The sequence below is a fragment of the Gossypium arboreum genome, chromosome 8 (assembly GCF_025698485.1).
Source record: "Gossypium arboreum isolate Shixiya-1 chromosome 8, ASM2569848v2, whole genome shotgun sequence".
Classification (NCBI taxonomy): domain Eukaryota; kingdom Viridiplantae; phylum Streptophyta; class Magnoliopsida; order Malvales; family Malvaceae; genus Gossypium; species Gossypium arboreum.
In genome coordinates, this window is record NC_069077.1 from 40,747,064 (window position 1) to 40,761,443 (window position 14,380).

The following is a 14,380-nucleotide window of genomic DNA, read 5'->3' on the forward strand; positions in this document are numbered from 1 at the left end:
TTGAATTTGGTAAGCCTTAAATCTATGTGATGATTGAAATTGTATGGTTGTGCTGGAAAATGAGTTAATGTGTAAAAATGCTTCGATTATCTTGTTGTGTAGAATATGAAATGTGGATGTATGAATTGGTACGAGATTGGACCGAAAGGTCCGAGGTATTATGGTATAGATTCGATATGGACGAGTACCTAGCCTCATTTGTTGTACATGTAGTAGTAACTTTATCGATGGATTGATGAATGCTTATGACTTCTTGAGTTGTAAACTCACTCGGTGTTTTCTTGTCACCCATTTTAGGTCTCTTGGACTCGTATTGTTGCGTGCTCGGAACCGTCGTTGAAGTCATCACACCGGCTGAAATCTTGTGGTATTGTTTTTGTTGTTGAAGAACATTTGGCATGTATAGGCTATTATATTTTGTCGAATTGTGGGTTGTAAACTTTAAGCCATGTGAAAATGGCCTATGTGGTCGTCGAGTGGGATGCTAGAACCTATAGCCACGAGTCTTAGAAACTCAAATTTTGATAAGGTGGCCATAATTTGTGTCATGTATGATGGATGATTAAGGCCAAGGAAAAATTCATGAAATTGGCATAGTATCTCGCGATGAATCGCTGCGGACAGCAGAAGTGAGATGAGATTGAAAAATCACTAAAAATAGTAGAAGTAGAATTAAATAGTGAGTAAATTATGGAACTGAACCTTGATGAATCTATTTTTATATGGACGAAACGAAACGACCATATGAGCAGATATCTTGAGAAATATTAAAGTTCTCGTGAGACAGGGCGAACGGTTTCGGGTCCCTGTCGCGACTTTGAAAATTTACCATAAATTATCCGAAATAATTAGGAGACATGCCTTATATGTACAGATTCCATTTTGAGTCTAGTTTCATTAAACAGCACCAGTATTAAATCCTGTGAGAGAGATATTCAAGTTGTAACGCGAAGGTCGAGCAATCGATTCTGTAACATGGGTGACTTTAACTAATAAAGCTGTACCAATTGGCCCAACCAAAATTCTAAAAATAAATCCATGGATGGGTATATGAGCCTAAATTCAGGAAAATTTACTGAAACCGGTTTAGAGTTTTGAAACTCGAGATATGTTTTTAAGACGACGGTGGCGCAGCTTTTCCACTGTCCCGAAATGCCAAATTGGTCGGTACTTTAAGAGGATTTGTCTCGTTAACCCTCGTGTCCGACACCGGCGATGGTCTCGGGTTTGGGGTGTTACAAATAATCTGTCGATCTGTATTTAAAATAGTCCCTATCATATAATCTGCAACTGCGGGGATGTCATTTACCATAGTGTTTACACTTGGGCTGATTTGATCTGACATTACCCACATTTGCTACTGGGGTAGCTCTCGAACTCACTGGTGGTCTGCTCTGGTCCCATCGAGAATAACTCGATGTGGCTTTTGAATGGCTGAAATCATCTTGGAACTTCTTTGGTGCCGACTGGAAAGACTTACCGGATGTTCTTTTGTGTGCATCTCTAGCTTCAAAGTTAACTTTTCTTTTCTCTTTCTCGAGCTCTTCAGCTTTGCAGGCTCGCTGAACAAGTGCCACAATTTCTTTTATCTCAAGTATGTCAACTAATAGTTTGATATCTTCATTCAGCCCATCTTCAAATATTTTACACATTATGGCTTCAATGGAAACACACTCTCGGGCATACCGGCTGAGTCTCACGAATTTCCACTCATAGTCTGTCACTGTCATCCGACCCTGTTTTAGCTTTAGAAATTCTTTACGATTCTGATTGATAAATCTCTGACTGATATATTTCTTACAGAACACAGTCTGAAAGAATTCCCAGGTCACCTGTTCTCTCGAAACTACTGATACTAGGGTATTCCACCAGTGGTATGTTGTGTCTCGAAGCAAGGAATAGCACATTTTAAACATTCATTAGGAGTACAGGATAGCTTATCAAACACACAGATAGTATTATCAAGCCAGAACTTTGCCCGCTCAGCATCATCATCATCCGTAGCTTTAAACTCTTCAGCTCCATGTTTTCTGATTTTATCGATAGGTGGTCTATTCAATAGCAACGAATCACTTACTTGAGGTATAGAAGGCATAGAAGATCGATTAATCAGGGGTGGAGGTTGTTGTGCAGCCGAGTTAGTCCGGATATATTGAGAGAACCAGTCATTCATCATTTGATAGAAGGCTTGTTTAACCTCACTTTCTTGATTACTCAAAGTCGATCAAGAAAAAGCCTGTACTATCCTTTGTGTGGGAGCAGGTGCTAAATTCCCGACATCGTCAGCTACAGCTCTACTGGGATCCATTTTTTTATATGAAAACACATTTCAAATGTCAGAAGTCATCACACTATCACAGTATAATTTTATGGCATGTATAGCTAAACTCACAAGCGCCACGTTAGTCCTAGAACCGACTAAATCGTAGATCTGATACCAATAAAATGTAACACCCCTAACCCGTATCCTCCGTCGAACTAGGGTTATAAGGCGCTACCGAACATACTATTGTTTGTACAAATATTCATTAACATATATGTTTTTACTGATTTCATTAATATATCAGAGACATTTCATATAATAATAATAAAATTTTACACATGATTTATCCCCATCAAGATTTGAATCATTTTGGATACTTATAATAAAATGTATTAAGCTAAAATGCACTTATACAACCAAATTACTTAAATTTTATTCAACCATTTAATACTTCCATTATAGGTCATTAATGCGGCTTTTATACCTAAGTTTATATCAACTTTGCATATTATGCATAATATTACAATGAAAGATAAACATTTGGGAACGTACAACAATCCATTCAATTCTATAGCTATTTGGCTATCACAACTCATTTGCATATTTTCGTGACTTTACAAAAATCAATAATTCAATATAATCATGCTCATATGTAAACCAACCATAATATAATCATCTATATATATAATAGGACATATGAGAGCTCATCCAAATGTCATGGCCGAATACTCCACCACATATATTCATTAATATTAACTGACTATCTTAAACTTTTAACCACCTACTAACAAGGTTGAATTAATCCATTCGGCAACATCATCAATACTCCTTATGAGCAAGCAAACATATTAATTTATCTAAATAGCAATCTTATATATATATATATATTCCCGTACAATAAATCAAGGCCGAACCTAAAAGTGAAGTACATATATTATATGTGTCTTACCTGAAGCAAAGTCCTTATTTAACATAAAATACATACCATTTAAACACCACAAATGTCCATAAAGTATATATATGCTATCTGTCATCAACCAAACTTAGTGAACATTTAATCTAATAGGTAAAACCGAATAGGAACATAATATCAATCATTTTCCAGCAGACACAATACCTAACACAATAAGCATGCATAGATAACACATAACTAAAAAAAAAAGCAAAGTGGACGATAACCAAACTTAACACAATTAAATTTTTAAAGATAATTGCTTAGCCATTTTCACATGGCTTATACACAACCAAGTATTCAGCATTTCCAAAACACACTTCAGCCTATACATGCCATAATTTTTGGAAGATACCAAAATAATCGATAGTGTGATGAGCTTGGCTGACAGTCCCCGAGCTTCTAGCTTGACTTCAAAATCTATAAAACAAAATGACATAATACACAGAGTAAGCTACCATAGCTTAGTAAGTCATAAGCAAATAAACAACTTAATATCATATTCAAAATGATTTAAACTTGCTGGATTATATTATCGTTATCAATGCATAACTTTAAACTTACAATTGAGATAAAATACTACAATGTCATGCACAACACAACCTTAGCCAAATGCTCCCATAATCTTATTACCAAGTAACAATCGGCTTTCTAAATTAAATTGTTATTATGCAATAAAATTTACAAGTACATATATTTATATAAGTTCAAAAAATCTGTTATAACATCATGTACATAAATTACTTTCATGGCCGAATATACATGGTTACATATAAATGCAAATCCAAGAAGCATTTCTATAATATTTACACCATTTATTCAAAGCCAAATACACATATTTAAACCATGGAAGTTTATTCTTTACTTCATACATAACACATATTATCCAACAAGTCACATGCTTACCTTATCATTAATAACTAATAAACTAAATCATACATGTCCCTTTTCGTTCATGTAACACATCCGGTCAGGTTTTAGCTTTGCCCGATGAACCATTCAAAATTGGATAGGACACTCAGATAATCACATAAATCATACAATGCCAAAGTCCCAGGCATGGTCTTACATGTAGCCACATATCGATGCCACTGTCCCAAATAGGGTATTACTCATAAACACATATCGAAGTCACAAATCGATACCATGGACTTACTCGCACACATATATCGGAATCCTATGCCATGAAATATGTATCCTAGCTATTCCTAAAGTTCATACGGGGCTTTCGGACGTCGTATCTCGGTCGAATCAAACTCGGACGTATAGTAACCAAATTCAAACACATTCGGCCATAGCAAAATTTAATCTTAACGTTTCATCCTAGCATGAAAGTATAACATGAAATTATCAATAAACACGTCTATTTCCTTATAAACTTACCTCAGACGATACAAAACGAAATCGGGCAGCTAGTCGACAACTTTCGTTTTTCCCCGATCCAAATCCGATTTCTTTGGTTCTTGATCTAAACATATTAAAATTAATCTCATTTAAACATATTTTAATTCAATTTAGTCCAAAAACACATAAATAGGAAAATTACCATTTTACCCCTAACATTTACAATTTTTACGATTTAGTCCCTGTTGCACAAAACATAAAACACACAAAATTTCCAAATACCCATGTTTGGCCGAATCTTACCCATTACAATACAAGTCCACATATTTCATTTATTTCACATTTTAGTCCCTCAAATTATTATTTTTGTAATTAAGCCGTAATTACACAAAATCATCAAAAACTCCAATACAAAATATGTTAATCTAAAACTTATCTTTCATTTTTCATCATCAAACAACAAAAATCACAAGCTATCAACAATGGCACAACTCAAAATAGTCATCAAAATAAAAAAAATTCAAGCATGGGTTTTGTAGTACTCGAAGCAACGATCTAAAAAACGTAAAAATTATCAAAAACCGACAAAGAAAGTATGAGCACTATATTTTTTTATGTCATATTTTATGATATATATCAACTTTTATTATTAGTTTCCTAATTTACCCTTGATGACTTTATATTAAAACCATATTTGTAAGCCTAATGCCGTTCATATTAAAATAAAGAGGTTATTTACCATTTAAAAGCCTTCACTAACAAATCCAATAACAAATTAGCCTTTTACAAATTAAACTACCAAATTTTCTATTTACACGATTAAGTCCTTTTATTAAATCAAACACCTAAACGACGAAATTAAATTACGAAAATTTCACAGATATAAATTCACACAAAATAAACATAAAAAAATAATTTAAAAATATTTTTCTAACTTGGATTCGTGGTCTTGAAACCACCGTTCTGATTAGGGTCTAAATCGGGCTGTTACACTATTGCAAAAAGATGTTAAATTCCAGTGGTCAGAAAAGTGCAAGAAAAGTTTTGCTCAGTTGAAAGCCCTATTGACCGAAGCTCCAGTACTAGTTCAGCCAGAATAGGGCAAAGAATTTGTTATCTATAGTGATGCATCTTTAAATGGTTTGGGCTTTGTTTTGATGCAGGAAGGCAGAGTTATAACTTATGCCTCGAGATAGTTAAAGCCACATGAGAAGAACTATTTGACACACGACTTAGAATTGGCGGCTATTATGTTTGCATTGAAGATATGGTCCCACTATCTGTTCGGTGAGAAATGTCATGTTTATTCTGATCACAAAAGTCTGAAATACTTGATGACTCAGAAAGATCTGAATTTGAGACAACGCCGATGGTTAGAATTGCTAAAAGACTATGAACTTGTGATTGACTATCACTCAGGAAAGGCTAATGTTGTTGCTGATGCTCTAAGCTGAAAATCACTGTTTCCTTTGCATGAAATGAATACGCATTTGGCTTTGTCTGATGATGGTTTGATAATAGCTGAATTAAAAGCAAGACTGTTATTTGTTCAACAAATTTGTGATGCCTAGAAGGTTGATAATAAGTTGATAGCAAAACGAGCACAATGTGATTCAAATGCTAATTCAGAATTCAGAGTTGATGCTGGGGGTTGTTTGAGGTTCAAAAACTGAATATGTGTCCTGAGAAATTTAGAGTTGATTCAAATGATTTTGAATAAAGACCATAGCAGTCGATTATCTGTTCACCCAGATAGTACAAAAGTGTATAATGATCTGAAATAACTTTACTGGTGGCATGATATGAAATGAGTTATTTCTGACTTTGTTACAAGATGTTTAGTCTGTCAACAAGTAATAGCCGAGCATTAGGTACCTTCTGGATTACTTCAGCCGATTATGATACCTGAGTGGAAGTGGGACAGAGTCACGATGGATTTTGTATCTGGTTTACCGTTGACAACGAGCAAGAAAGATGGAATCTGGGTTATGGTTGATAGATTGACTAAATCGGCTCATTTTGTTTCTATACGTATGGATTAATCGCTTGATAAGATGGTTGAATTATATGTTTCTTAGATTGTGAAATTACATGGTGTGCCTATTTATATTGTTTCGAATAGAGATCCAAGGTTTACATCGCGGTTTTGGAAGAAACTGCGAGACGCACTAGGTACGAAATTACATTTCAGCACTGCTTTCCATCCACAAACAGATGGTCAGCTTGAGCGAATCATTTAGATACTTGAGGATATGTTGAGATGTTGCATTCTCGAGTTTGAAGGTACGTGGGAATGATACCTACCTGTAATTGAATTTGCGTATAAGAGTAGCTATCAGTCGAGTATCAAAATGGCACCTTATGAGGCTTTGTATGGTCGTAAATGTCGTACACCATTGTACTGGACTGAGCTTAGTGAAAATAAGATACACGGGGTCGGTTTGATCAGAGAAACCGAACAGAAAGTAAAAGGGATCTATGAAAGTGTAATAGCAACATCAGATCGTCATAAATCATATGCGAACTTGAAATGTAAAGATATAGAGATTCAGATCAGAGATAAATTTTTCTTAAAAGTCTCACCGTGGAAGAAAATACTCAGATTCGATCGTAAAGGCAAATTGAGTCCAAGATTCATTGGGCCGTATGAGATTATAGAGCGTATCGGGCCAGTTGCTTATAGACTATTTCTACCACTTGAGTTGGAAAAGATCCATAATGTATTCCATGTTTCGATGCTTCGTAGATATCAATCTGGCCCTTCACAGATGATTAGTTCGTTTGAGATTGAGATTAAGCCCGATATGATGTACGAAGAAGAACCGATTCGTATTCGAGCTCGTGAAATTAAAGAGTTGCGAAATAAGAAAATTCCATTGGTTAAAGCACTATGGCATAAACACGGAGTTGAGGAAGCAACGTAGGAGCCAGAAGATGCAATAAGAGAACGCTATCCGAACCTATTCACTGGTAAGATTTTTGGGGACGACAATCCCTAAGGGGGAGAGTTGTAACAGCCCGATTTAGACCTTAATTAGAATGGTGGTTTCGGGACCACGAATAAGAGTTAGAAAAATATTTTAAAATTATCTTCTGTGTTCTTAATCGCGTAAAAGGGAAATTTGGTGGTTATTTCTAAAAGGGACTTAATTGTTAATGGCTTCTTAAATGGGAACCTTTATGTTGTAAATAGTCCAGTTATACATCAGTTGGACGGTATTAGGTTTATTATATAAAGTTTTTATATTAATTCATTAAGGTTATATTGGTAAATTAAACTTAACTTATAATATGTTATAATATATATAATAAAACATAAAACAAAGTTAATATATGTGTTTTATCATTGTTCTTGCTAAAACTAAAACAATGAAAAGAAAGAAACATCAAAGCTAGGGTTCGCCACTTGGTCAAGCTCAATCAAGGTTCGTTTTTGTTCGGTTTTTGAGAATTTCTATGTTTTTAAGATCGTTGCTTCGAGTACTACAAAACCCATGCTTGAATTTTTTATTTTGATGAATATTTTGAGTTATGCCATTGATGAGAGCTTGCGATTTTTGTTGTTTGATGATGAAATATGAAAAATATGTTTTAGATTAACATGTTTTGTATTGGAGTTTTTGATAATTTTGAGTAATTAGGACTAAATTGTAAAAATAATAATTTGAGGGACTAAAATGTAAAATAAATGAATTTATAGGCTTGTATGGATATGGGTAATATTTGACCTTGCTTGGATATAGAGAAATTTTGTGTATTTTGTGTTTTGTGCAATAAGGGCTAAATTGTAAAAATTATAAATGTTAGGGGTAAAATGGTAATTTTCCCATTTATGTGTTTTTGGACTAAATTGAATGAAAATATGTTTGAATGAGCTTAATTTGAATACGTTTAGATCAAAAACCAAAGAAATTGAATTTGGATTGGGGAAAAATGAAAGTTATCGACTAGCCACTCTGTTCCATTTTACATCATCCAAGGTAAGTTTATAAGCAAATAGACGTGTTTAATTGTAGTTAAATGCTAGATATATATGCTGTTATGAAATGTATGAAATTATAGTTATGGCCAAATATGAAAAGGCTTAACTACTTCATTTCTGAATTCGTTTCGACCGAGTTACGACGTCCGAAAGCCCCGTATGAACCTTAGGAATAGTTAGGATACATATGTCATGACATGGGATTTTGATTTATGTGTGCAAGTAAGACCATGGCATCGATATGTGATTCCGATATATGTGTGCGAGTAAGACCCAATCTGGGACAGTGGCATCGATATGTGATTACATGTAAGACAACGTCCGGGACGTTGACAATGTACGATATATGTGTGATTATCCGAGTGCCCTACCCAATTCCGAATGGTTCATCAGGCAAAGGTAAATTGTGTTCGAATGTGTAAAATGAGCTAAATGCCAAGTATGAATTAACTTGTTACCTACTTGAGAAAAGGTAAGTAAACACCTTGGCTATTTGTTACAAAACTTGTAAAGTGCAAATAAAGAAAATATGTGTATATGATATGTGTATTTGGTTTTTCGAATGAGTAGTAAGTATGCTATGCATAGTTCATATATATATGTATATATGATGAGATATATTCGGTTATATGATTAGTATGTGTATATGAAACTATATTGTGACACATGAGCTTATGTGTTTATGGTATGTGAACTAGGTTTGTGTTGATTATTTGGTTGTGAAAGTTAAATGGTGAAATGATAATTTAGTTACATGAGCATTCAACCAAAGTGATTTTTAAGAATGAAGGTATATATAATATGAATTTTATATGTTTGGATTCGAATGTGTTATAATATTATAAGTTGTCTTGGTTTAATTTGGTTGATAATGTTATTGAGTTGTTTATTTGCTTATGACTTACTAAGCTTCAAAAGCTTACTCTGTGTTTTTATGTGTGTTTCAATTTTTTTTTAGATTTTGGATTCAATTTACAACCCGGGGATCGTCAGTAAAGTCTATCACACTACCTACAACTTGGCTATGGAGAAACTTTGTGTATTTTGTGTTTTGTGCAATAGGGACTAAATTGTAAAAATTGTAAATTTCAGGGGTAAAATGTTAATTTTCCCATTTATGTGTTTTTGGACTAAATTGAATGAAAATATGTTTGAATGAGCTTAATTTGATTATGTTTAGATCAAGAACCAAAGAAATCAGATTTGGATCGGGGAAAAATTAAAGTTGTCGACTAGCCGCTCCATTCCATTTTACATCGTCCGAAGTAAGTTTATAAGCAAATAGATGTGTTTAATTATAGTTAAATGCAAGATATATATGCTGTTATGAAATGTATGAATTTATAGTTGTTATGGCTGAATATGAAAAGGCTTGACTATTACATTTTCGAATTCGTTTTGACCGAGTTACGATGTTCGAAAGCCCCGTATGAACCTTAGGAATAGTTAGGATACATATGTCATGACATATGATTCTGATTTATGTGTGCGAGTAAGACCATGGAATCGATAGTGATTCTGATATATGTGTGCGAGTAAGACCCTGTTTGGGACAGTGGCATCGATATGTGATTACATGTAAGACCACGTTTAGGACGTTGGCAATGTACTATATATGTGTGATTATCCGAGTGTCCTACCGAATTCCAAATGGTTTATCGTGCAAAGGTAAATTCAGTTCGAATGTGTAAAACGAGCTAAATGCAAGGCATGAATTAACTTGTTACCTACTTGAGAAAAGGTAAGTAAACACCTTGGCTATTTGATACAAATCTTATAAAGTGCAAATAAAGGAAATATGTGTATGTGATATGTGTATTTAGTTTTGTGAATGAGTAGTAAGTATGTTATGAATAGTTCTTATATATATGTATATATGATGAGATATATTTGGTTATATGATTAGTATGTGTATATGAAACTATATTGTGACACATGAGCTTATGTGTTTATGGTATGTGAACTAGGTTTGTGATGATTATTTGGTTGTGAAAGTTAAATGGTGAAATGATAATTTAGTACATGAGCATTTGGCCAAAGTGATTTTTTAAGAACGAAGGTATATATAATATGAATTTTATATGTTTGGATTTGAATGTGTTATAATATTATAAGTTGTCTTGGTTTAATTTGGTTGATAATGTTATTGAGTTGTTTATTTGCTTATGACTTACTAAGCTTCAAAAGCTTACTTTGTGTTTTTATGTGTGTTTCTATTTTTTTTTTAGATTTTGGAATCAAGTTACAAGCTCAAGGATCGTCAGCAAAGTCTATCACACTATCTACAACTTTGGTATTTAAATAATCAAACTCGAATAATGGCATGTATAGGTTGGAAATTGTTTTGATATGTCAGATTTTGGTTTTGCATAATTTGAGCCATGCCAAAATGGCTTAATTTCCATGTTAATTTCAGTTATGTTTGCTTATGTTTTGAGTTTATTTTGGCTATGGTATCTTATGGTATAGATGAATAATATTTGTGATATGTGTTTTGTGGTGCATTGGATTTGATTAGTAATTTGGATGTGTTTTGAAAGATTCGACTATAGTATACCTTTAAGTATGAACTATATTTGCTATGTTACTCTTGATTAAAATGATTTGGCTATGACTTGTAACAAGAATAATAATTTCATTTGGTTGACAAGTACAGTCGGTTGATTGTTGAAATGAGATAATGAATATATGTTTGGATATTAGTTTGGTATATATATATATATATACTTGTGAAATATGGTTGATTATAATGCTAATGGTTGTTTGTACAATTGGTCATGTTAATTTTGGTATTCAATTATTTTCATGTGATATATGCTTCAGAATTGGTTGATGATTACGGGTATATCTATAATATTTGTAGATGAAAAATCGGCTATGGTATACATATATGTATTTTCATAGGTGTATTTAATTGACTCAACCATGTTTCATGATAACATAATATATATATCTGTGTAATTATAATATGGATGATATGTTTACGGGTTTAGCTATATAAATTAGTTGGTTACTTGTAAGATTTATGTTTTGAATATATGACAACTTGTGATTCGGTATTTGTTTATACAAGTATTATGAACATGATGAATGGATTTTATATATATAACTCATCTTAAGGTATGTATTTATATAGGTAAGCTTTGTTACCGAATAAACAAAAGATAAATGTGGTTTTGTATCAATCTTTAATGATATATTATTTTATAATTCTAGTTATTTTATTTGGGTACTATAATTTGGTTGGTAAGTACACTCAATGGAATGTGAATTTAGGTAATGAAAATGTTGATTGATGATTTGGCTTTTGCACTTATGTAATTAAGTATATAATGTTTTGGTTTGATATATGTAATCTGTATAAATATGATGTTGAATATAAGTATTTAGTTTTAGTGAATAAATATGGTTGTTTGAGGTATTTTGGTTGAGGTTCATTATTGACTTATATTTTAATATGATTTGTATATTATATTATGGTTATTAAAATCATGCTTATTATTTTAATTGAACTTATGTTTTATATATATATATATGAATATGACTTGTATAAATGTGTGGTTGTTTGAAAATGTGTTTTTGTTCATTAATGCCTCGTAATCCTAATCCGACGACGGATACGGGTTAGGGGTGTTACATAAACATTGCAATAAGAAGCATTATGGTGAATGTAGATTAGTGAGCAGAGCTTGCTTTAAATGTGTATCGCTTGATCATTATCTCCGAGATTGTCCAGAAAAGTTTATAGCTGATAGAGATCAACCAAAGAAAACAAGGTACTTGGTTATTAGAGGGAGACCCCCCCGAAATACTATAAATATAAGTGGTAACTGAGGTGCTACAAGAGATTCTAATGTGAGACCTGAGACATGAACACCTGCCAGAGCTTATGCTATACGTGCACAGGAGGAGGCATCATTGCCAGATATTATTACCGGTACATTTTCTCTTTTTGATACTGATATAGTTGTGTTGATAGATCCCGAATCAACCTATTCTTATATCTATATGAATTTAGTGTTTAAATTGAGTCTACAAAATTGTAATTAAAGTATCGAACCCCTTAGGCAAATCTATTTTAGTTGATAAAATTTATAAGAATTGTCCTCTGATGACTCGGGGTTACTGTTTTCAGGCTGACCTGATGTTTCTTCCGTTTGATGAGTTTGATGTGATTTTGGGTATGGACTGGTTGACTATACATGATGCAGTTGTGAATTGTAGACAAAAGATTATCAAATTGAAATGTCAAAACTGTGAGATTCTTTGGATTAAGTCTGATGATTCGAACGAATTACCTATTGTGATATCATCTGTGTTAACTCAGAAATTTTTGAAAAAGGGTTATGATGCATATCTTGAATATGTATTAGATACAAAAGTGTCTGAATTAAAGATTGAATCATACCTATTGTTTGTGAGTTTTCGAATGTATTTCTAGAAGAATTACCAGGTTTACCGCCGATCAGAGAGGTTGAATTTGGTATTGAATTAGTACCGGGAACAACACCAATATCGATAGCTCCTGTGACAGCCCAAAATTGACCCTAGTCGGAATGTGGTTTCGGGACCGTAAAACCGAGGCATAAAAATAATTTAATGCTCATTTTGATGCTTATGATATGTGTTAATTCGTGTGTGACATTTTTGATGTTTGATTTAGAGTTATAAATGTGAATTTCACTAGAAAGGACCTAGTAGAAAACTTTGAAAGTATGATGGGGAAATGTGTGATGACTAATTAAAGCATGCATGCAAAACAATGGCCTTGCATGTCAAATATCCCTCTTTTATAGGAGGTGGCGGCCATGACAAGGAGTATGGGCTAAACATGTCTTGAAACATATTTTGTTGGTGCATTAGGGAGAAACAATAAACAAATAAGTATGGGTAATAAAGAAAGAAAAAAAATGTGTGTGAGTGAACCCCCCCCATTGCCGTGCATTGAAGAAAAGAAAAGAAAAAAATTTTGCTCATCCATTTCATTCTCTCTTGACCGAAAATACCAAAGAGGAAGGAAGGAATTTTTGCTTCATGTTTGGTTTGGAAGGGGATTAGGAAGAAATTTGGCTATACTTGCATCAAGATTAAGGTATGTTTGAGGTTGTGCCATGAGATTCATGCATGTTTTTAGTTGCTAGCTTGATGTTCTTATTAGCCCATGGTTCAAATCTTTGTTATATCATGGGGATGGTATTTGACCAAGGTGGATTTTGTGTTAATGCCATTGCATGTTAAATATGAAGCTTGCTAATGGTATATGTGATGGTGGATTGATGGCTCTTGGACTTTCTTTTTAGTATTTTTGAGTAAGACATTAAGTTCTTTGCTTAATCATGACCAAAATTATGGTGTTGTGATGTATTCGGTCATGGTATATCCATAAGTATGATTCATGCATGTTGCATGGTAGGTAAGATTTGAGCTTTGGATATGTGTTTATATTTGGATATAAACAACTTGAGATTGACCCTTGCACCTACATGAATATATGTTTGCACATGATGTATTGGTATGACATATATACTATTTTAAGGTGTATATTTGCTTGTGATGTTGTTTGGTTATGAAATAAATGAGAGATGTGTATTGAGCTACAATATGTAATCGTTAGTTAGTAAAATGTATGCTTTTTTTTGTGTAGTATTAAGTGTAAAATTGGCCTCAACATAGACATGCATATTCGGCCAAATGAAGTAGATTGGTGTGCATGTATTCGGTTAGAGGCAACCATATTGAAGCCTTATCTTGGCTTAGATTATTGACTAAATGGGTAATAAGTGAGGATGGTTGCGAATATACAAACATACATATGCATGTGTAATTGAATTATGAATGT